This window comes from Rousettus aegyptiacus, unplaced genomic scaffold, assembly GCF_014176215.1.
Source record: "Rousettus aegyptiacus isolate mRouAeg1 unplaced genomic scaffold, mRouAeg1.p scaffold_m13_p_3, whole genome shotgun sequence".
NCBI lineage: Eukaryota > Metazoa > Chordata > Mammalia > Chiroptera > Pteropodidae > Rousettus > Rousettus aegyptiacus.
This window is the reverse complement of record NW_023416306.1, coordinates 13,249,481-13,273,417: the sequence shown is the minus strand read 5'-3', so window position 1 is coordinate 13,273,417 and position 23,937 is coordinate 13,249,481. Positions and strand designations below refer to the sequence as shown.

Sequence of the window (23,937 nt, the reverse complement as noted above, 5' to 3'; positions counted from 1 at the left end):
AAAATTCCTCACACTTTGGCAAATTAGTACCCAGGAGGCTGCTGACTCAATCAGGGCTTGTTTTACTTACAGTGTAGTACTGAGAAAAGGCCATAAACTCCAGCCTGACAGATCCATAATGCTCATTTCAATATGTTTTCCCCGTGTGCAGCCTTGCTGATGAACTCTCATATTCCGACAACAAAATATAACAAACATATTAACGACGTGTGGTAAATTGCCATTGGATATACTGGGTCCTTATGACGTAAATGAGATTGTCTGTCTGCCTGATAACGCTTTGGGGGTCCAAGATATTGCACTTTCCTGAAGGGATGAGGGCAGAGGAAGACGGGGCAAGTCAGCATTGGAGGGACAGAGATGCTATTACTCAGGGCAGATGGGGCATTGGAAACCAAAGCAAAAGAACATCGGTGCTAGAAGAGACTATAGATAATGTCTAGTTAAATGCATTAATCTTGTGTACATTAAAATCAAGACCCAGACAGGGAATGTGAGAGGCCCAGAGCTGCACAGCAAGTATGTGATTCCAGAAGCACCAACCAGTGCTCTGATGGTTGGTGGATGAGTTAGCCTCTATATTGTGAGAGTATACTTGATTTATGTAAATGCTTATTTGTTTTTAAGCCAATTAAATAGAGCCATTCCTAAGATAACCAAAAGAAAGAAAGATTCAGATAGTCCCCCTGAGCTGGCAGTTGTTGGCTCCTACTTGCCAATGGAGTACAACCCACATTTCTGTCCAGCCATATTTTTGGAGCCGTCAACCTGACAGCTGCCAAGCTAAGTTCCCAGGACATAAAATGAGGGAGAGAAAGAATCCACAACCAATGGGTACCTGAAAGCAAATTCACAAGTCACAATTCAAAGATCTAATTCATACAAATGTATTTTTGGAAAGGAAGGGACAACCTTCCTCTCTCAGCTACAGATAGAGACTTAAGCGTGCTGACTTTGGTAAGAATTCTCACCTACGCCAGTTTCTCCCAGTTTCCCCCAGAATCCCTTCTACAGTCTCTGGAGTGACTGTGGTGTCCCAGCGGGTCTCATCCTCATCAACAGAACCATAAAGGAGGAAAAATAATTTTTCCTCTCTCCTTTACGGTCAGTGCTTGGCTGAGACCCCTTTGTCTCTAGGGCACCTTGTAAATTGATAAGCTTATCTCAGATGGTTGAGTTCTCTACTATGATCACTGTAGTTTAAGATGATCTTTGTAAGGTTAACCTACTTATTCAGCCTTAAAACAAAATTTTATTCACCTGAGGCCTCACACGGGACTCAGTGTAGTTTAACTCAGATCCACTTTGGTTTCTAAGTTGTGCCCGATTTGACCCGGATGTGGTAGGTTTCTAAGTTGGACCCCGTGTGACCCCGGAACCAGTCCTGTTTCTAACACGGATCCAGCCTGAGGCAGACCCAGTCCAATTCTTCAGGCAGACCCGGTCCAATTCTTAAGTCGGACCCAGGCTGGAAAAAGAATGCTGAAATAAAGTCTGAAAGCTCTTAACAGGAAAGCTGCGGAGTTGGGGTCGGAGAGGGACTTTGCCACCACCTCCAGAGGCCACGAGGACGCAGCGAGCTCCAGGAGCTTCACAGGTACCTGTGCCTCGTTGCTAACTGCCCCTGGGTCGCTCAGGGTCTCTCTTCTTTGGGTTCCTCTTCTGTCACTGGAACTGATAAAAGATAAACTGAAGTGTAGTACAAGTTTTCAGAGTTTATGTGAGCGAAATTGAATTTGAATCCGGCAGCATCCGATCTAGCAGGTAGAAAGGACCTCTGAGGAGCTGTATGAAATGACTTTTGTAGGCAGAAGGGAGCAGGAAAGAGGAAGTTATGCAGCAGGTCTTCTAATAACATTGTTTTGTTCAACGTCGTTTCCTTATAACGTTGATGAGAAAAAAGTAAATAAATAAAATGAATCTGAGCCGGGGCCACGTTCACGGTCTCTCCACGTCTGCATGGGTTTTCTCCCGGGACTCCGGTTTCCTCCCACATCCTACTGCCGTGCATGTGAGATGACTCGGCCTGGCCCAGTTGCCCCAGTTTGCGTGAGTGTGGCTGTGTGTGGGTGCACCCTGCGATGGAAGGGGGTCCTGTGCAGGGTGGGATTCCGCCTTGCTTGTCTTGAGCTGCTGGAATTGTCTCCAGCCAACCGTGACCCTAAACTGGAATAAGGAGGTTGAAAAATACTTATGTTACTTGTTTTTATTAATCTTTCTGAAATGTATTTATGGCTTGCATTTATTTTAATGTTTAATATTAGAACAGTTTTGTGACTCTATTTAGAAGTGTGATGTTCTTGGTGGCCAGAAATATGTTGTAGGAAGTTCACTCTTGTTTATTCTAGTTGGAATATGGTAAAATTTGTTTTATGTTGTTTGACTTTAAGGAGCAATTTCCAAGAACCTATCCATGACGTTAAGTTAGGACTTACTCTACTAGGACACAAAAGAAAGAAAGAGAGAGAGAGAGAGAGAGAGAGAGAGAGAGAGAGAGAGAGAGAGAGAGAGAAAGAGAAAGAGAGAGAAAGAGAGAGACAGAGAGAGAAAGAGAGAGAGAGAGAGAAAGAGAGAAAGGAAAGAAAGAGGAGAGAGCGTTGGTTATTGCAGTTACTTTCCTTAAGGAGATGACAGGTGTCTGTCAGGCAGGTTACCTAATTAGTGTTGATCAGTCAATTCCCAGCTGACTGGCTCAAGATTCTATTTTTGAGAGAGCTGAAAGTATACGTTAAGTCTCTATTTAATGACATAGAGCTTAGCATAAGTGACTCTATTTTGAGCCTGTTATCTTGTTTTGAACACATCCTTTCTTCCTTTTTTACTTCCTCCCATCTCTCTTTTCTTAAACAAATATCTATGTACTGCGAGGCACTCTGTAAGCCCCAAGTGTATAACAAACAGACGTGATTCCTAACCTTTTATGCAATATACTCAATTAATTGTAATGCAGTGTGAAATATCCAATGATAGGAAAGTAAAGGTTATTATGGGAGTCCAGAAGAAGGATGTAGGCTGGGAGGCGGAGAGATCAGAGTCAGCTTTTTCAAGGTAATGACTTTCTATGTGAAATCTGAAGTATTGATAGGGGCAAACCAGATTGGAGCTGGGAAGGAGGACAGGCCAGGTTCCAAAAAGGAAGCGCTAGAGATGAAATAGAAATTTGGTGTGGGGAAATGAACTGTGTGCTGTAAAATTAAGTAAGATAAATTTTTATCTAATAGAGGTAGAGGAGGGTAGAAGGGAGCTATAAGATGAACCCATATAATGGATTTGGAATTTAGTCTACGGGCAAAGGTAATTGAGAGTCCTTAAAGGGACTGACGTGGCTGAATTTGTCTTTGGGGGGAAATATGGCTGTAGCAAATATAAGGCCACTGATAAGCACAACATTCTATTGTCATTGTTATATTTTTTAAATAAATAAATTCACAAAGAAATCAGTCAAAAATGAAATAGCTTCAAGGATACTTTTTAAAAGTAGCAAAACCCAAAATTAATCATTTCAGTGACAACGTAAGGAAAGTTGCAAACATATAGTGTAACAGAAAAAGGTAGGTTTTGATAGAAATTCATGGATTTGTATGTAGTAGTTGCATATAATGTGTATTTGGGATCGCTGGCATTCACTTTGCACCAGTTCAGCATTCTGTAAATGCAGAACTTAGTGCTAGTTCCAGTCTCTTCCACCACAAAGTTTTCATCATATGAGAATGAAATAATTAATAACAACTAGAGAGAAAGAAATGTGAGTGATATAGACTTTCTGCACAGCCAAAATGGCTAAGAAAACTACAGAGACAAAGAGTACCTTGTACATTTAATGTCTAAATTATGAGTAATGTCAATCTTTAAAATAGCCAGAAAGGTTCAGATGGATGTGAAATCTCAGGACAAAATGGAAGAACTGGATCATTAACTGGGCTAGAAAGTATCCACTACACACTTAAGTACTAAGAACGAGTGCTCTATAATGCTATCCTTTTAGAAGTAAGCATTTTATACATGTTACAGTTCTTCCAAAGTTTATCGTTAGGCTGGCCTCATTGACTGATACTGGATGAAGTTTGGGTTTAGCTATAATATGTGAACAGGACTAATTAAAGAGTTTGAGAGTTCCCATTGGGTTGGGAGGCGAATAAAAAGGAACAAACTAGTGTTAAGAAATGAGACTACAATGTCATAATAGGTGAGAGAAGATTTCTAGAAATAACTCCTATTTGAGACAAATGATAAAATAATAAAATGCAGACAGTTCAAGGAAGAAAATGAAATAGAGGAATAGGATGAAGATGGAAAATGGGGGGAGGGGTCTGTGGCAGCCATGAGAATCCACTATTTAAATATCCAGACATGTGGCATTGCTACCCTCTGATGTCCATCACCCCATTTGCACTGAGGCCACACTTTGCAGGAGCTATTCCTACTCAGTAACTGAGCTTGGAAGGGATTCTAAGGCTTGAATCCTCTAACATTGAACTTCGGACAAGGACTACCCTATGGCCATGCCAAACTTTTTTTTTTACAATTGCAGCAGCTTAAGTTGCTTTAACCTAACCTTTTTTATTTCCCTCTCCCCATTCAGAGTCAGAACTGCATTAGTGTAATAGCTCTTCCAGCTTCTCCTGGGAGAATCCATTTTCTCTCACAAGCATTTCCCCTGATAAATTTCTTGCATGTTTAATTCTGTCTTAGCATATGCTTCTTAGAAGGCTCAGTCTAACACAGAGTCCTTTAATTGAGGTAGAGAGTAAGGTTTCTAAGAAGACATAATATTAACATACATACACACATACATACACACTAAATGATGATAATAATGTTTATAAAGGTCTAGGGGAGAAAAATATTCCAAGCACAGGGAAAAGCTAGTGTACATGCCTTGAGAAGACATGCTCAAGAGACAGAAAGGAGGCCAGTATGGCTGGAGAATAATGAGAATTAGGGAAGGTAATATCAGACATAAGGAGCTCTAAGAGGTGTATATGAACAGAAGGCTATAGCATCCTCAGCTTTCTGAAAACGAACTCCTGTCTGAACACAGATGACTGTTCTTATGTATTTATGTTTAGAATTCTAGAATTTTTAAGATTGACAAACCTGAACCAGAAGAAAGAGGAGTGACTGACAAATCATGAGAATAACGGAATTTCAGAAGCTGTGGTCAAGGTTGAGGTTGGAGCTCCTGATGGCAGTTGGAGGGAGTCCCAGAGTAATTTATGCTCATTGGCTCTCCTCCGATTATCCTCATCACTCTGTTCATTAATTGTAAAACAGAGTCTCACCTCTGAGGTTGCAATTCTGGGGACCTGACCTAAGTGTAGCTGTTTCTCTCCATTTGCCGCAGTCTGTCATTTAACTAGCCTTTGATTAATATCAGGAATTGGAGACTGGCATAATCATAAGGTGAAGCTATAATTTCTGGACACTGTGTACATCACAAGGTAGATGAATAAGCAGGGAATATGCTTCTTCCTCTACATGTTCTAGACCTTTAATGACTGAGCATCAGATCTATGTGCTGAAGGATCAGTCAGGGAAATGAAGTGTAATGGGATGTGTGTCTGAAAATTTGTATTTGCATATGCTCAGGTCTTTATATTTTTGCAGACATCCTCCACTTATTATATTCAAGACTTGATTTTTTTTCTGTAAAATGAAGCAGTAATAATGCCAGGCATACTTGTCTAGCAACAAAGTTGTTAGGCTATCCAATAGAACTTAAATTAGAGATTACATTGTGAATGCTTACTATCTCCCTTCCTATTGTCAAAAGAAAAATACCTTTCTTCACTCATTTTCTTACATATTTCCAACCTCTATGGTGAATTTTGTCTTTGTCAGCCTTTTTCCTGGTATTAATCCTAGTATTATTCCCTGATATTATGATGAATTTGGACTGGAGTAAACTAACATTTGCCTAGGACAGGGGCAAAATAATGAAAGAAAAGTGAGTAAGAAGGATAAGAGCTATGTAGGCTGGAAGAAAGAATATTCCCTTTGATCATCTCTGAAATCCTCCAGGAAATCTTTTAAATTATGTAATTATCTATTATTGCTGCACTATATTTCTTTGAGTGCAATGCTGTGTCAAGATAGTACCATGCAAATTCAAGTTTTATGAGTTACAAATAAAATTAAAAAACAGATGGAAAATTATTTTAGTGTTATAAGAGTAGAACCATTGCTATCTTGGGGAGCTAGTATATTCGATGGTAAATTTAGATTTTGGATCAGATAACAAGTTCAACTCCTAGCTTTCCCCCATTTGATAGTTTTGGAGACTTGGCCACCATGAGGAGTTTCCATGGGGAAACTTAATTACCAGTTTTCTCATTAAAGAGCAAATAATGTAAAATTTGCCTACTTTTTAAGTTTGTTATAAAGATCATAACTTAATGAGTTGTTTTGCAACTAAATCATTGTGTCGATGCGAGCTATATTTATATAGACCTATACACAAGTCCCTTGGAATAGACTAATTTGACACATTTTTTAAAGAGTTAAATAATGTTTTGTGTTTCTCAGTGCTAATTTTGTTTATTATTTTCATTATATATTCAAAACTACATATGATGTTTATAATAAATGGTCAACTTTCTCACACACACACACACACACACACACACTCACACCTCTCTATAGCTACTATTCACATGTCCAAAGATTTTTATTTGGTAGTTAGAAAGAAGAAAGAACAATCCAATTAAGAAAGGAGTTGTTGAAGAGATCCATGGAGAGGGAAACAGGGGAAGTAGTGGAAAAGTGGGTGGCCCCCAGGATTTGAGCTACTCTGAGCACAAGGCATTAATGTTTTGGATACTAGGTGCTATCATTTGAATATTCGTGTTTCCTGAAAATCCGTATGTTAAAATTCTGAAGTCCAGTGTAATGTTATTAGCAGACGGGGCCTTTGGAGGTGATTAGGTCGTGAGGGTGGAGCCCACATGAATGAAATCAGTGCTCTTACAGAAAAGACTCCACAGGACTCTCTAGCCCCTCCCACTATGTGGGGACACAGTGAGAATCCTGCCACCCCAAAGAGGATACCCTCATCTTGGACTTCCAGCTTTCAGAACTATAAAAAAATAAATTTTTGTTGTTTATAAGCCACCTAGTCTGTGGTATTTTGTTACAGCAACCCAAAAAGATTCAGATACCAGGAGTCAAAATTTGATGCAAAACTTGGAAAGGAGAGCTCTCCCATCGCTGTCTTCCAGATCTGTTCTCCACTCATTGCAGTAATAGAACCCACGTTCTTTCAGCAACACAGGATTGGTAGGTTTGGGAACATGTTGAGACACTGCCCTTGGTGAAAACAGTTGTATTCCTTTGGTGGAAAATGACAACAGATAGCATGGCTTCTCCTAGTTCAGGTTTGTACAGGAAGCTGACCGTGAAGGGAACATGGGGAGGAGTGCATATCCTGGACTGCTCCGTGTGCACATGTGAAGTACCCCTTTTAGGACCCAATTTGAGAGTGGGGTCTTAATCCCAACACTACCTGGGTGATATTTATTATCAATGCCACTGCAAGGCTACATTACAATTTAATGTGTATGAGAAATGGGGCACGTGAGAGACAGCAAGGGATAGAAGTAATGAAGGAGGAAGGGAAGGATAAAAGGAAGGAAAGAAAACTATGGAAATCAAAGCAGTAAGACATTAAAGGACAATGACAATAGCAAATACTCAGCATTTACTACATGTCAGGCACTATCATATATATACATACACACACAAACTCGCACACACATGTGTATACATAAACAGAAATACAGAAATATACATATAGTCACACATAATCATTTATTTTTCACAACACCCTGAGGTAGGTAAATTAGTATTCACATAATATCTTACCTCTAGAAAACTGAGGCAAAGAGAGGTTAAGGAACTTGCCTAAGGTCATATCATTAGTGGGTAAAGGAGCTGGGATATTAATCCCAGAAGTCTTTAAGGTTCAAACTGGAAGTCATTAAATTCTACTGCCTGTGTCCAGAGAAGGAGTTTGTTTGTTTGTTTTTTAAAATCTGGATCTTAAAAGAAGAGAAATGGAGTGATGAGGAGTTCATCGAGCAGAAGAAATACCATGAATAGAAGTATGGATGTGGTTACCTCAGTACATATAATAGAAGTGGTTACTTGTAGAGCATACGGGACAAATGGTCTAAAATCTCAGGATCTTTTCTCAACCTGTCATCTAAGCTCAAGGACTTATGTCAGTTGGTCATAGTGTAGTAGAAATTCCAATGATGAAAAATTCATCAGTCCCTACTCTAATTACAAATGATGAGTTTGGGAGCCATAGGGATGCACAATAGAAATAGTCATCTATGATAGCTGTTGCTCTGAAGTTGTATCTTCCCATCCTTGGATTCCCCATGGCAGTGGCTCTGGACAGAGTTGAAGTGCCTAGACAGTGAGGGTACCTGCTGATGTCTGAGATTTCCTGGGAGATCTAAGTCCTGTCTAGCATCACCTCTCTTCTGCCTGCTGGAGTGAGGAATCCCTGAAATCATTTGTCCTTGCTCAGAGGTTGGATCATCTTCTCCCTCACTCCCTTAAGCACAGGGCACAGGACTCTGAGGCAGTATGACAACATGTGAGTCGCCAAGGTTCCAAATGGCCCTTCTCTGTGGACTCCTTGCTTTCACACTTTCTGGGCTGTACATGTCTCTCCTTTGCAAGGGCGGATGCTAAAGACTGAATTTTCTGCCAGCTTAGTTAACAAGCACTTACTGATCACTTACTGAGTACAGAGTGCCAAATAAATTGTACTGGAAGATGCAAAAGAAATAGCAAACATGGTACCTACAGAGGTGCAGACACTAATGAGAGCAGAAATCACTCTTGGAACAAAGGTAGGATGGTTATAATTTAATAAGATGCAAATACAAAATGATTTCTTATATTTCATTATAATTCCGTGCTATTTCTAATGATAGGACTGAAGGGAATTGCGATAACTAATGATTTCTAAATGCTGCTCTGGGGATAGTAAACATCCAACACAGCAACTGAAGCCGGGAGCATAGTGTGACCTGCAGTAACACCAATTTAGGCTTCATCACAGAAAACACAGTGTACTTCTCTGGACTTTGGGGAGAGGTAATCATTCCCACATCAGCATGGCTCAGACTTTAAGTTTAATGATTCCTGATGCAGGTCTTCTAGGAGGAAAATTATAGTTTCACTTTACCAATTCAAGATTAGGGGGATATTCAGAAAAAGTTTAAAATGTTTAGTAAGTGCCTGTGTAGAATGTACATATAGAGCAATGCAGTATATAAATGATAAAGGCAGCATTGATCAAGGGCAGTTTCTTGGAAAAAGTATTGTTTTGAGTTCCTTCTTATAAGTAGTGAAGGGTGTAAAATAACCCAAAGATGGGAGGACATTATAGGAAACAGTCCGGAAAATCTTGGATTCCCTATAGGCTGATTTGGTTATAGGGCAGTGTTAGCAGATTTAACTACAGAGGCAATAAAAATCACCTACACAAGATGCATAATTGGCAGATGAAGGAAGAAGACCTTGAATGTTTCATATGTCTCGCTTAATCATATTTACAAAACAATAGTTTTTCAGAAATTAACATTGTTCCAAATTAATTTATAATGACAAAGTGAAACTTGTTTAATTAATAGATATGAAATTGTTCTGGTCTCTTCTGATAGGGCAGAAGAGGGAGGGAGAGAGAAAGAGAGAGGGAGAGAACAAGGCTGCTTTTAAATAATCACAAATAATTGCTGTCTTTCATATTAAAACAGGAATTAGGCCTCAAATTAAAGGAGAAAATTTAAGCGAGACAAAATGGTGAGGGAGAGAAAGGAAAAGGAAGAGAGAAAGAGGGGAGAAGTTTAAAAGAAAACAGAAATGAAAGACAAGAGGAAAAGAACAGGGTAAAATAGGGCCCAGGTGATAACATGTTTAGAAAGAAGCTTTGAAAAAGACTCTCGTTCCAAGGAGTTGTGAGCTAATTGGCACTATCTCACCTAAAAAAATTGTATGTGGCATTCGGGAGACGTTGGATATGTTTTTGGAAAGTTATCATAGAAGCTATAAAGTTGATAGGGATGTCTGTGCCCTCCCATGCTCTGTTTCTCCTTTCAAATTTGCTAAGCAAACAATCCATTACTACTTCTGTTGGGAGAATGAGTCAGGTGCCAAGAGAGACAGGTCATGAAATGGTACGAGCAGAAACCCCTCCATGGGCAGATCCAATGCCAAGAAAATGGCGACTCTGCTAACAACTGTCTTGCTAAGCCATGCAGACCGTGGGCTTATCATATTCACTCGCTGTTTGCTCTCTTGGTTTGAGTTAGAGGGAAGGGGAACCATAACCAACCACTAAGAAGTTTAAGCGTTATGGACTCAGGCGTAGTAACAAGTTAAAATGAAAGCTGGGACAGAAACTTTAATTTTGTCACCTTTTACTCTTAGGTTTGTGCTGTTCTTTGTTCTACAGATTAGTTAGGTGAAATGCCTGCTGCAGAATGCTCAACATCAGGAGACTGATACTGAGACCTAGGCATCATCTTTGACTCCCCCTACCACATCCAACTTTCCTTAGGTCTATCCTACTTGCAAAATATTTGAGTGTGTTCAGTTATCTCCACTTTAATATCTATCGTCTTGTCCACACCGTCATTTATCACTCACCTGGAGCACCATAAATGCCTTCAAAGTTGTATTTTTTTTTTTTTACCTCTGTTGTCATTCCCAATCCCATCCCCATAGTCTCTGATCTTTCCAAAGCTAGGAGTATCTTCCAAAACAAATCTGAACCTACCATTCCTCTGCTTTGCTCACCATCCAGTGGCTCTCCGTTGCCCTCATATGTAAACTCCAAGTACCTTATAATAGTACCTGCATAATTTAGCCCCTGATCAATTCTCTAATCGAGAACTTTTTTTAAAACTCTAATAGCTTTCAACTCTAATAGCCTACCCTCCCTTTTATAATCTGTACTCAATCCACGTTCAGCTTGCTTCATTTCCTTGAATACATACAAGGCCCTGTTTCTCTTCTAGGCTTTTGCACATTCTGTTCCCTCCTCTTGGAACACACGTTGGCTTCTCTCTCTGCCCTTGCCTCACTCTTATTTATCTCCATCATTTCCTTCTAAACGTCTCCCTTGTTACAGAGCTGGGTTGTGTTCCTGTAATGTTTTCATATTTTGTCTCTATCTTTTCTTTCTGCTCATATCTTTCAGTGAGTTTTGATGTAATAGATTATGTATGGACTGTTCATCATCATGTGTCAGAATTTAGCACAGTGTCTAGCACAAAGTAAGAAATTAACACTTATACATAGATTTAATGCATTTCAACCAAGCTTTTCACAAATCCCCTAATGTCTTGTAGATAAGCAAGGATTTTATATCTAGATTAATAGTTTGTTGAGTTGCTATCCCTTAAGAAAAGAACTGTTCATGTATATATGGCTATATATAACACATATATGTATGTGTGTATATATATATATATAATAAATATGTTAAAATGTTAAATGTTCTAAATTATTGCAAGTGGCGGTGACTTCAAACATGCCCTGAATGTGGGAAGTCATTATCTCATGAGTTAATGAGCCAGGGTTTATGGCACAGTTAAAACACCATGTTACCTGTGGGAGAGGGCTATAGTACTTCCATAACAATATAGAAACAAATTTTAGTTGACTCATTCATTTCATTACCACAAGAGTCAATTGGAATAAATAGAAAAAAATGGGCACTTTGACTTTGGAGTCACTCAGACCCAGATTTAAACTCTATATTTGATGCATATCCCCAGTAAAACCTCAGCTAAGTTGTTTAAACTTGCTCAGTTTCCTTATATGTAAATAGGAATGAAAAGAACTTCAAAGAACTAGTGAAATGTGTCTGTATCACCTAAAATAGTACTTGGCACATAGACTTTTTAAAGTAAATAAATATTCTAAATGAAACTGGAGTGAAGTGGTGAAGCACAGCTTATTTTTTATTCAACACATTTTTATCAAGTTTATATTTTGTAATAGGTACTTGACTAGACTGAATATAAAAATAACTGTGTAATTTCATGCTTAGGAAGCACAGGCTTAAAAGAATGACAGGAATAGTGACCTGATAACATAATGTACTGTGTGCCATAGGTACCACATGTAGAAAGTACACTGAAAAAAACTCGAAGAGCTCAATAATAGCAAATGTTACCAGCGATATGAGAATATGAAGCTCCCATGCACTGCTGGTTGTAGAATAGATGAATATCGGTGTTCTGGAGTACATTCTAGCTATATCTAGCAAAATTAAGTGTTGGAATAGTCTTGTTCTGCAAGACTTCTCTGGATATATATTGAAAAGGAATTTTCATATATATAAGTGGATGAGTAACAAGGCGATCATTGTAGGGTCAGGTATGGGAGCCTCTCCTTGAAGCAATAGTCAAATGTGGCAGCTTCATATCATGGGGTGCCAGAAGGTCATGTCACACAGCATCCTCGATGTGCAATAGCAACATGGATGGGTTTTGAAAACAGAGGAAACAGAATGAAAAACAACAGATTTTCATTTATGTACATTAAAGTACATTGACTACAAAATGACAGCCTATGTACAAGAACTCATATAAGCTAAAGAGTGTTGGTTAAAAACACAATTGCCTATAGAGTGGGGAAGAAAATGAGGATACAAGGGAATAAAATAAACAAAATAAGACCAGGTCCTTTTAAAGATAAGCCATACAAATTTGTCACAAGCTGAGAAGTATGAGTTAGTCAACCCTATCCATTGAGGGGAAAAAGAGTAATAAAGAACACATAATTCCTTCTTTGGATGAGGGGGGAAATGCCACAGGATAGCATTTATTCTTTAAACAAGTATTTATTTTTGTGCCTAGCATTATTTGCTAAAAAAAAAAATATATATATCCAAATCCCTGAACTTAATGGAGCTTAGATTTTTTAGTAGAAAGGCAGACTATAAAGAAATACACAGTGTGATTTCATGTGGCAGAGATGCTATGGAGAAACATAAATCAAGGTAAGGAGTTAGTGGATGTTGAGAGAGCAGAAGACACTCAAAATAAGGAGGCCAAGGAATGTCTGTTTGGAAAAGTGACATTTGAGCTGATACAAAGTCAGGGATAGACATCTCTGAAAATCCATGTGGCCCAGACAGGGGTCATGGTATCAATTCCAACATGGAGGAGGGGATCCCCCCACCACCAACACGCAATGTTTAGACTCCAACTGGGTGTTCTACAGTTCAACTCAGTTCTGACACTGTATACCTGGCGGTAGCTTCCAATCCCGCAGACTAAGAGGTTAGCCTTACAAGTCTGCTCCTGTCCTTCAGACACCAATAGAAGGCCCACCTTGTCACCTCTACTTCTGACTGACTGGCTATAAATCAGGAGTTCCCACAGCTCCCTCCTTGCATTTGATTAACTTGCTAGAGTATCTCACAGAATTCAAAGGAACATTTTACTCAATAGATTATAAAAGGACATAACTCAGGAACAGCCAGGTGGAAGAGATGCATAGGGCAAGGTATGAGGAAGGAGCTCAGAACGCCCATGCTGTCTTCAAGCCTGCCACTCTTTCCCAATATCCACATGTTTGCCAACTTGGACGCTCTCCAGACCCAGTCCTCCTGGGTTTTTATAGAGGCTTCATGACATAGGCATAATCGACTAAATCACTGACCATTGGCAATTGATTTAACCTCCAGTCCTTCTCCCCACCCTGGAGATCAGGGGGTGGGGCTGAAAGTTTTAATCCTATAGTCACATAGTGACTCCAGTGACAACCAGCCCCCATTCTTAGGTGCTCTCCAAAAGTCACCTCATTAACATAACAACATACACCTTGATCACTCTTGACATAAGGAAATTACAAGGGTTTTAGGAGCTTGGTTCCAGAAACTAGGAGAAAGACCAAATATGTATGTATTATTACAAATCACAATATTACAGAGAATAAAAACAAGACTTATAAGTCAACAGTGAGTGAACAGGAAGAGAGCCCATGGTCTTGAAACAAAGAAGGCCAACATAGCTGAAGTAAAGGGACAAGAAGCTTGTGGAAGCAGATGTCAATCAGAAGGACGGTCAGAGTGTGTAGGAGCTCAGAGGACAAGGTTGGGGGTTTAGGTACTATTCCGAGTATGATGAAAAGCCAGTTACAGGGTTTGAGCTGAGCAGTGACATGTTTTGACTTCCTTTTACACAAAGTTCTGCTGTTGGGACCCTTTGGGCAGAACAGGTTCAAGAGTAGAAGCAGAAACATCAGGCAAGAGACTTTTTGAATCATCGAGGCAGCAGATGATGGTACCTTGATTTGGGTGTGATCAGGACTTCAATGGAATTTTTACTGTTTTTCATCAGATGAGCTCAGGAAAGGATATTTCAGGGTGAGGAATATAATTAGAATGATCTCAGAGAAGTGGACTTTCCAGGTGATGTAGGACTTAAAGCAAAAGAGAGAGAGAGAGAGAGAGAAAGATACAGAGCCAAAAGACTGAGGCCGAATTAGAAAGGGCTGGATTGACAGACTAAGGAGTTCACACACTTTCCTGTGGAAAATGGGACCACCAGGGAAATGAGCTGATGTAACCTCAGCTTTTATAAGATAATCATAGGTGCTTTGTAATGGATGATTTAGAAGAGGCAGAAGGCAAAAGGTGAGGAAAACTTAGATAGATGAAAATAGCACTTTGCAAGGATATGACAAGACACGCTCATCATTAAGTATTGAAGGTTCTTAAATGTTCTATATAATGCATTGGTTTCTTGTAATGTTAAATTAGTTCATGAAAGGTGCTTAGAATAGGGTTTGGTACATGGTAATTCCTCAACAAATATTAGCTATTATGTACATTATATAAGTAGTAACAATATTATTTTTATATGCTATTCCATGTTCTAGCACTATTTCTATGTACCTGGCCTACAGGACCTACAGAGATTATATAAATGTCCTTCATTTTGTTGGAGCAGAAATTACTGAAGGAGCTAGTGTCTCAACTAACTAAAACTCATAGCAGGTCTAACTGCTATATTGGTGGTACATTTACGTACAGGTTACATTTATGTACAGGTTGCTTTGGTAGGGATCTGGAAAGGAGAGAGTAATTTAATTTAGAATTGGTCATGTAGGATGTTTTTTGGCAGGGAAAGGAAAAGTCCACAAGGAACTAGATGAACATAAATGGGGAAGCACCTTGAGAGAGTAAGATGTGGTGGCGTAAAGTTGAAAATTTGGACTTTGCAATCTACTGGCTGAGATTGAATCCTGACTGTGCCATGTCTGAGTTTTGCAATTTTTGGCAAATTCCTTCCTCTAAACCTCAATATCCTCATCTTGAAAATTATACGGAAAATCTTATGTATCTCATAGACATCTCATGCATTTCATCCATGATGGAAAAATAAGATAATGCGAGTGAAGTGCTTAGCACGATGCCTGGTACACCTTAAGAGCACGACCAGTAATACTATTCAATTATTTATGATTCAGCCAACTCTTATGCAGAGTGTCGCCAGCTTCTAGCCACTGATTTCTGTCTTCCTTTGGACTCTGTCTTTCACCCTGTGTGAAGGGCAAATCCTTCCCTTACATTTGCATTTTGTTTCCTTGATTTCCCTTGCCTTTGCTTCAATATCAAGAAATTGAAATTAAAGGGAGATTTAATGTTCTTATGCATAGTTACCCCCTCTTGCCTTAGGAGTGTGGCATTTTGATGTGATTTGCAGACTTTCAGAATGGAAAATGCTCGATAGCATTAGTACAGTATACAGCACTCACGTGGCAATAAATCGACACAATATCCCAACACACTGTGAATCAGAACACCCACTTTCATGGCCCGGGATGTTCAGACATTCTACCGCAGGTGTTTATGAGTGACGTATGGTGAAATGGAGATTTGCTTTTAAGGCAACAGAAATCAACTTCCCTGACCTTCCTTCCCCACCCCTTGTCTCCTCACATTAAGGAGTCAGAGCACATCGCTATCCCATGAAACATTCACATGCAGCTACTAATGGGATGTTAAAAACTATAGTCACAGGAAACTGGAAGAAGCTTTAAAATATTTAGTTCAACTCTTGCACATTGTTGTGCAGTGTAAGCTTAAATGACTCCTGAAGTGAACAGCTTACTACCTTCTGGGGCCTCCCATGCAATATTTGGACAGCTTGACTGTTAAAATAGTCTTTTATTTTTATACTGATCTTAAAATGTGTGTCCATGCAGTGTATACTTATTGGGAAAAACCCAGAGTTTTATCCTTTTTTTTTTTATTTGAGCCCTTTGAGTATTTTAAAATACCGAGCACATTGTCCCAAGTATGTCTGTCTTAGGTTTCTTACTTGGCTTCTCATATTCGACTGTCTTGTGTTCTCCTCTGAAATTATTATGGTGTACTTGGGCACTTATTGTGGGTACAAACCTGAGTAATTCTCAGGTGCCACTCATTTACTTCTTTCAATTACCCAGAGTAGATAAGTAAAGGCAGAGACAGGATTAAGGAAGCTGCATAAGCTCATACAACTAGGAAGAGTGTACGTGGGATTCCGATCCAGGTCTCACCTCACCACAGAGTGCACACTGCTGACAAATATGTTACACTACCTTCTCATGCTCCCTTTGTCGAAACTTGTAATGCAAAATTTAAAGCAGAAGTACTGTATCAATAATAATACTAACATTGTTATGACTAGTAGTAATTGCTGAGATTTACTGAGAGTGAAATTACCTAGTATCTCAACTCTATGAGCTCTTTTTATCTTCACAGCGGCTTTGAGGTTGGTTTTCATTTTATAGATGAGGATACCAAGGCACAGAAAGACTGAGTAACTTCCCCAAAGTTGGGAAGCGGCAGAACTAAGATTGAAGCCTCAAAGTCTGCTTCTGGAGCTGATGATTTGAAGCTTTATGCTGTAACCCCATATTTTCAAATCTTGATGTTATATTTTTAATACAGCATTAAGTCAGTTTACATTTGTGTCAGCAATATCTCACATGTGCCTATTGAGCTATCAATGACGTGTGTGTGTGTGTGTGTGCGCGCGCGCACTTTGTTTTATAAGGAAAAGGCTATTAATCCCTTACTATAATTGTTTAGTGGGATTTTTTGCAGGCCAATCATTTATCCCTATTAAAGACCAGATTTAGGGATTCAGTCCATTGACTCAGCCTGATGAGACTTGTTTTGTTTCCTCATTGATCATTCCATACCCACTTTCCCAACTTTGTACCAATTACTACAATGATAAACACATCTTCTAGCCTACCACTAAGTCATTAACAAAATCTTTTGCACAAGAATGAATTTATACCTTCAGAGGGGAGTGATCCTTAAACTTCCAGGAGGATCTTCATCCTTTAGCATTTGACAGATATTTTATTTTTAAGCAACCACTGTGTGGCAGATGTCATAGTTACCCATGGTAAATGAAACTTTCAGCAAAAATAAATTGTATTTCCTCATGGCATTTTCAGCTTCAAGTGGGAGATATATATTAATCCAATAATAATACAAATTAATAATAAGTATTTTGAAAGAACTATACAGGGTTAGTAGGTTGAAAATTGTTTCTCCGAAGAAGTGAAGGTTGCACTGAGCTTTAAACAATGAGCCAGACAGACTAGGTAAAAAGAGATGAGAAGTGCTGACCAGCCTTTGTAACAAATTCTCTTTGGCTATATCGGTGGTGACTTTAAACTGATTGAGCCATTGTCTTAATAGGATGTGAAATTGATGGAGGTAAAGCAAGGGTGTTGGACTAAACCTTAATAGCATTTCAGTTCACAGTTGTCGAAACCCAGTGCTTTGTGTGATGCAAGGGTATGTCACAAATTAGCAGTGCACTGTTATTAAGAAGTTCATAGAACTAAGCAACATCTTAAAATCCTGAATGAATCAAAGTTAAACTAGCTTCTTACCTGTAAAACTTTTCAGATCCCTTGTAACATGTAAATATACTGCGAATGTCTAAGACAGAGATCTGGAACACGGTGCTTTCTAAACTTATTTGAATGGTATTCTCTCTCTCTCTTTTTTTTTTTCCTGTACTACAGCTCTTAATTCTTTTTTCTAGTTTCCAGAATATAGTTCGGGAAACAATGATTCAGTTTAACCCAACCCTTCAACCCCCAGTGCTTGAAGTCTTTCTCAAACTTCCTATCAAATAATTACTGACTTTTTTCCTAAATAGCCTCAATGAATGAGAAATATACCCAATGATTTTTTTTTTCAAATAAATGAAACACTTAGGACACTGCTCAATTATCTTAGTCTTGAGCACTTATCTCAGTTGTCCTTGTTTAGTTTAGTGATAGCCAGACGCACAGAAATGGTAATTGTATTTTGCGATTCTCAGGAGAATTGTATATTCCTAAAGTGAACACTAGGTTGGGGCAGAACCATTGTGCCTGCATTAGTCATATTTTATTTTTATAACAAAGCCACTTGATGCTCTCCAAGAACTCTTTTCTAAACTTCATTAATAAATAAAAAATAAAAAGCCTGCCTATGAATAAATGATGAAAGTACCTCCCTTGGTAATTTTTTTAAGTTTCTGAAAATAGTTCCAGTCTCCATCTGCAAACTTAATGCAGTTAGAAGAGCCACTGAGAATGTCATTATGTTGCATGTTTGTCAGTAGAAATGAAGAGACAGAAGGGGACCCTATCACTGGAGACAGAAGAAGTCTTTGAACGTGCAGATCGCTTATTCAATGCAGGTTATTTACAGTATTTTTCTTAATTGCTATGGATTGTGTAATGTCAAAAAGGGCAAAATTTATAGCTGAAAAAATGCAGAAGAATCAGATGGCCTACTGGAGTGGATCTGATTACTTTAATATGCTAATATATCATCATTGGTCCAAGGATATGCTTCTATTGTTATTCATATAGCACATTAAGTTGTTTACTAATAGCCTGAAAGCCGTTTTTTTTTTCTTTTATTTTTTTAGGTTAGGGAAATGCCTAGTTTAGCTTTGTATTCCTAATGCTTAGCATACCTCCAGATACAAAGTAAAGGTTCAAGAATTGTATGTTAATTTTTTTGTTGTAATGAATATTGTATTCTCAGAGTTGTACCTCTAAGACCCAGTAAAATTGCAATCATGAAAATTTAACACAATCACCCTTCACGATGTTACAAGCTCAGTTGGTAGGTTGAACTCAGCCTTTGTGTGGGAGTACTTACACGAAAAGATTGGTAAGCACAAGTGAGGTTTACCACTCTCTACCCACCCACTAGGAAGCTGGTTGTTAAACACTTACCAGCACACTTCTGTGTCTCATACATTCGCTCCCCAGCTCCCTTTCCTTTTCTCTTGCTCTCTGATGCAAGCAATTAGAAGGTCTTGTGAATTTAGATCTTGCCTCTTTAACCCCGGCTGATTCTGTGCCTGACCTTAAAATATATATATATATATCCCTCACTCTTTCTCTTTACACCTCTCTCTCTCTTCCTCTCCCTCCTCCTCCTCTTTCCCTTTCCCACCCCTCCCTTCCCCCCTTCCCTCCTTCTTCCACCTCCTCTTCTCTCTCTCTCTCTCTCTCTCTCTCTCTCTCTCTCTCTCTCTCTCTCTCGCTTTCCCTCGTTTTCTGTTTCTCTCTGACTTAGTGGAATCAAGGCTCATCACTTTTGCTTCAAGTCTCGTAATTAAGGGCGGTAGCATGGTGCTTAGGGAAAAACTTGGATTTCACAACTGGAGTTGGAATCTTTGCTCCACCTCTTTGCTCTGTGTCTTTGAAGGAGTTACTTAACCTCACTAATCCTCTGTTCTGTAATCTGTAAAGGAGACAATAAAGCCAATCACACAAATTTGCTCTGAGGATTATATGAGATCATGTCTCTAAAATAGCCTAACCGAGTGCCTGGTATACAATAGTTAAACAATAGACTCACCTACCTTGTTTCATGTTTTTCTTTTAGGATTAGAAATGGATTTTTACTCTGTCAGCAGCACATCTGTGTTTAAATATGAATTGGAGACAAAGGACCTAGAATAGATGCCAGGCTTTGCCTCTTAAGGGTCCTGGGATCTGGGCAGAACTCTGTGATTCTCAGTCTTCCCACTTGTGAAAGAAAATAATGATGTCCCACTTGCACCCCTCACAGCAGAATCAAATGATATAATAAATCTGAAAGAACACTGCAAACAAATATGAGAATGTGTATCAAGAGGCAGCTTTAAAATGCATGTATCATTAACAATTCCACGTTTTAGGTTTTAACTGGAAAAAATTAGAAAAAGAATACATATAGAATATTCATAAAGCAGATAGTTGCAGTAATGTTATTGATAACAAAATCGAAAGAAGCTAAATACTGAATGAGAGGGAATTATTAAGTGGATTAGAATATACCCATAGAATGAAATGGTCTGCATTTGTTAACATCATTTTACAACAAACCTGAAAGGATATATACCGCATTGTTTTTAAAGAAGTCATCATTGGGAGGTAGGATTCCCGGATTCCCGGTGACTTTCTTTTTTCCTTCTTTGTATATTCTAATTACTTTATGATTAATGCATATCACTTTTATAATAACCGTTATATTTATAACTTACAAAACAGTATACAAAGTATGAAGAACATTGTGGCAATGCCAGTGTGTGAATAGAATGGGTCATGAGAAAATGTTTTTATATTTTGTGCATTTTGGTCTTTTAACATTTCTGCATTGAGTATATATTACTTTTATAATTAGGGAAAGAAGCACTAAAATATGTCAATGAAATGTGAGAGTTCAAAAGTTAGATATTGTCATCGACGTCGTTCAGTCAGGAATCTTATGTAATTCAGGCGAAGGTACTTTTCTAATCGCCTCTAGAACAGCCGACATTCTAAAAAGATATTATAAAAGGCTCATTCATCGATCTTCATCTCGTAGTTGTGAGATCTTGAAAGTTATCTGCTTCATGTTAGCATTTCTTTTTCTTTTTATATTAATTGGGGAGCAGGGGATAACAGTCAAAAATTGGACTTTTCAGGTTGAATCAACTTTTGTTTTTCAATTTCAGAAAAGAAAACAAACTTTCTTCTTTTGGGCACTGCTACTCTTGACACATTAAAGGCAGTGGTAAAGAAAATGTGGCGTAATGGTGAGGAGAGGATTGTGAGGGGTTAGCTGAAGTGAGGCCTTCTATGGGAAGCAGTCCGTACATGCTTCCCAAAAGCAGATGCATATAGCAGACTGGCCTACTTTTCTCTGACAAGGTCCTCCATACAGAGGCTAGGCTCCAGAATCTTTCTTTCTACCAAGTGACACTAGCTTCCTGGCCACAGCTGATTGATCAAGGTGGAGAGATATATGTCCTGAGATGACTTGTATCCAAGTCATATTCTCAAAACACAGGTCCTATGCACCTCAGAAGTTCAGTCATAGTACTGGCAGTATCCTAAGAGAAGTTCCAGGAGCTGCAGTTGCTGAGGCCCTGGGATCTACCCTGACTCCTTACTCCTAGGGCTTGATTCCCATCTTCCATTTTATGAACTACCTCATGTTCCTTCTAATACATTAGTCCCATTTTTATTCTAATGAATGAGCAGTCCGTTTCTGTTGTTTAAAACCAAAAGAATGTTAACTAATGTAGCAAAACAAACAAACAAACAAACAATCAATCAATTGGATGAAGAGCGTGAGATCCCTCAAGTATGTCTTTGATAATGGACACGAATGCACTCATCTCAAATCTGTTTTTAGGAAACAACATAGATGGATAAAATGGACTTTTACGGAATCTTTAATGAGACGAAGTTGCCTGAGAGGGAATTGCTATTATGGGGCCATTTCATAAAAGAAGAACCAACATACATTAAGTGTGACTCATGAATTGAAATGGACAGGTAAAACAATGGGCAAAGTTGATGGCCACTGAGAGATAGTGATAGATCAGGGCCTGAAGTTTTGTCGTTCTAGGCTGAGCAGGTAGGGAAAGTTGTTAGGTTTTATAGAATAATTCATATAAATAGCTATATATACGAACATATCTTCTTAAAGAAACCATTCAGGGCTAAGCAATGCTTTTTAGTGTAAAAGAAATATTACTTAACATTGCTGTACTGTTTCCATGTTCTGCACAGATGTTATTTCTATGCCTAAACTAATGTCTGTGCTAGTGAGCTCCATCCTGATTTTTTAGTAGGCCATGGCATCTTCAATTATCTCAAGATAGACTGAAAATTTATCCGAGATTCTCAAAACAGAATTAAATGTCATACCTGCTAATTATAAAAACAAATGCAGGTAAGAGCAAGTTTATGTCCTGGAATTAAACTGATGGCTTTTAAATGCTGCTTATTCATGGAGGTTTGGAACTGCTGATTTGGGAACTGCAGGAAAAGGCGAATATATCAAAAGATGCAGGTAGAAAAAGCTGTGCTCCTGATGGGGAAAGATTGAGAGCTGGTGACAAAAGCTGTTGAGTTGAGAACACCTTGCCACTTATTATGGTTAAGATAACTTGCCTTGCTTTGGGCTCTTTATTTTAATGTAGATGTCTGAGAGTGAGTGGGTGATTGAGGGAAATGGGGAGAGGTTATGTATCTTCACAGGGCAGGATGGCAATTGAATGACTACCAAACCCATCCCCTGTGATGTTAATATATGCACTCATTGTTCCACCCTCTTTTCTAGTAACCGTAAACAACATTTGTCACTCGGAATAGACTACTTCTCACTTCCAAACTGATGGTGAGCCAACATTTGTATTTCAAGTACCAAAGCTCAGGCTACAGAAGCAGGAGGCCCAGAAAAGATGTATGTGGTGGGTGGAAAGAGAGAACAGAACAAGTTTTGCATGTGCGATTTGGTGGATCCTTCATAAGTCTGGCCTCCGTGACAGGAGATGGCCTAATGCCTCATTAATTCCCACAGAGACGACGATGATGTATCACCCCCTTTCAATCTGAAACTAAGTAATGCATTAAAAAAAAACTAATTTGCACATGTTTAATGCGTTCATTAAGCTATTAGTCTTTCAACATGAGATTTAATAGCAAATTAACATTTCTTTTAAATAAAAAAAAATCATCCTCACAAAAGTCTCCAGTTAATACAATTATTTTGTGTTTTGAGCACAATGGGCTACAAGAGAAAACACTCGGCTCTAGATTGGTAGTGGAAAAGACTGTGTTGAATTCTTCCCATTTATTACACAATTCGTCACCCTGGGGCATTATTTCCCTGAATAGCAAATATTTCTGGGGAACAAAAGGCCTCTTGAAAGTAGATGCAAGAAGGTCAAGGACAGAAAAGACTCCAAAAGGGCTAATTTTGTGAACTGAATCAGGGTAGACTGAAAAAAATGGCTTGACCTAACTGTAAGCTTTGTGAAACAATGAAATTGACTTTTCTTGGTCAACATTCAAATATCAATATTTCCCTAACATTCATTTTCCTCCTGTTCCATATTAGGCACAGAGCTAGATGATGTAAAAATCTTAATGTAAAAAAATATGTTATTTCTCTATGTCATGTTAAGCAAGATAAATAAATCATGGGCTCCTTTCTTGAGGAAGTTACAGATGAATTTGGAAGATAAGCATGTAAGCAAAAACATCATATTCAATTTTAAATCTTAAAAATATAGAAATAGACAAAGTACTTTGAGAGCAAAGATGAAGGAAGTCCTAAATAAGATGGGAGATTTAAAGAAAGCTCTATGGGTAAAGTACAGTTTAGGCTGGAACTTCAAGATTGGCACACATTAGCCATGCAGAAATGAGTGGAAAATGTACTCTAAATTGAGTGACAGCAGGAGAAAAATGTCTGAAGGAAAACATGTCATGCATAATGGGAAAAAATTACTTTGGTTTGGATTCTGTTGTAGTCAGTTTGGGCTGCTAGAACATAACATATCCCATGTAACAAAATACTATAGATTCGGTGGTGTAAACAAAAAAATATTTGTTTCTCACAGTTCTAGA

The 23,937-nt window shown here is 38.6% G+C and overlaps 1 long non-coding RNA gene across 1 annotated transcript; it reads left to right on the top strand.

Annotated features, from left to right (window-relative positions):
- Window positions 1-1,391: 1,391 nt before the first annotated feature.
- LOC107506248 lies at window positions 1,392-23,032 on the top strand. The gene is made up of 3 exons (XR_001595866.2): window positions 1,392-1,597; window positions 21,713-21,855; window positions 22,646-23,032. It is a non-coding gene; the product is annotated as an uncharacterized LOC107506248 (long non-coding RNA).
- The last annotated feature ends 905 nt before the right edge of the window (window positions 23,033-23,937 follow it).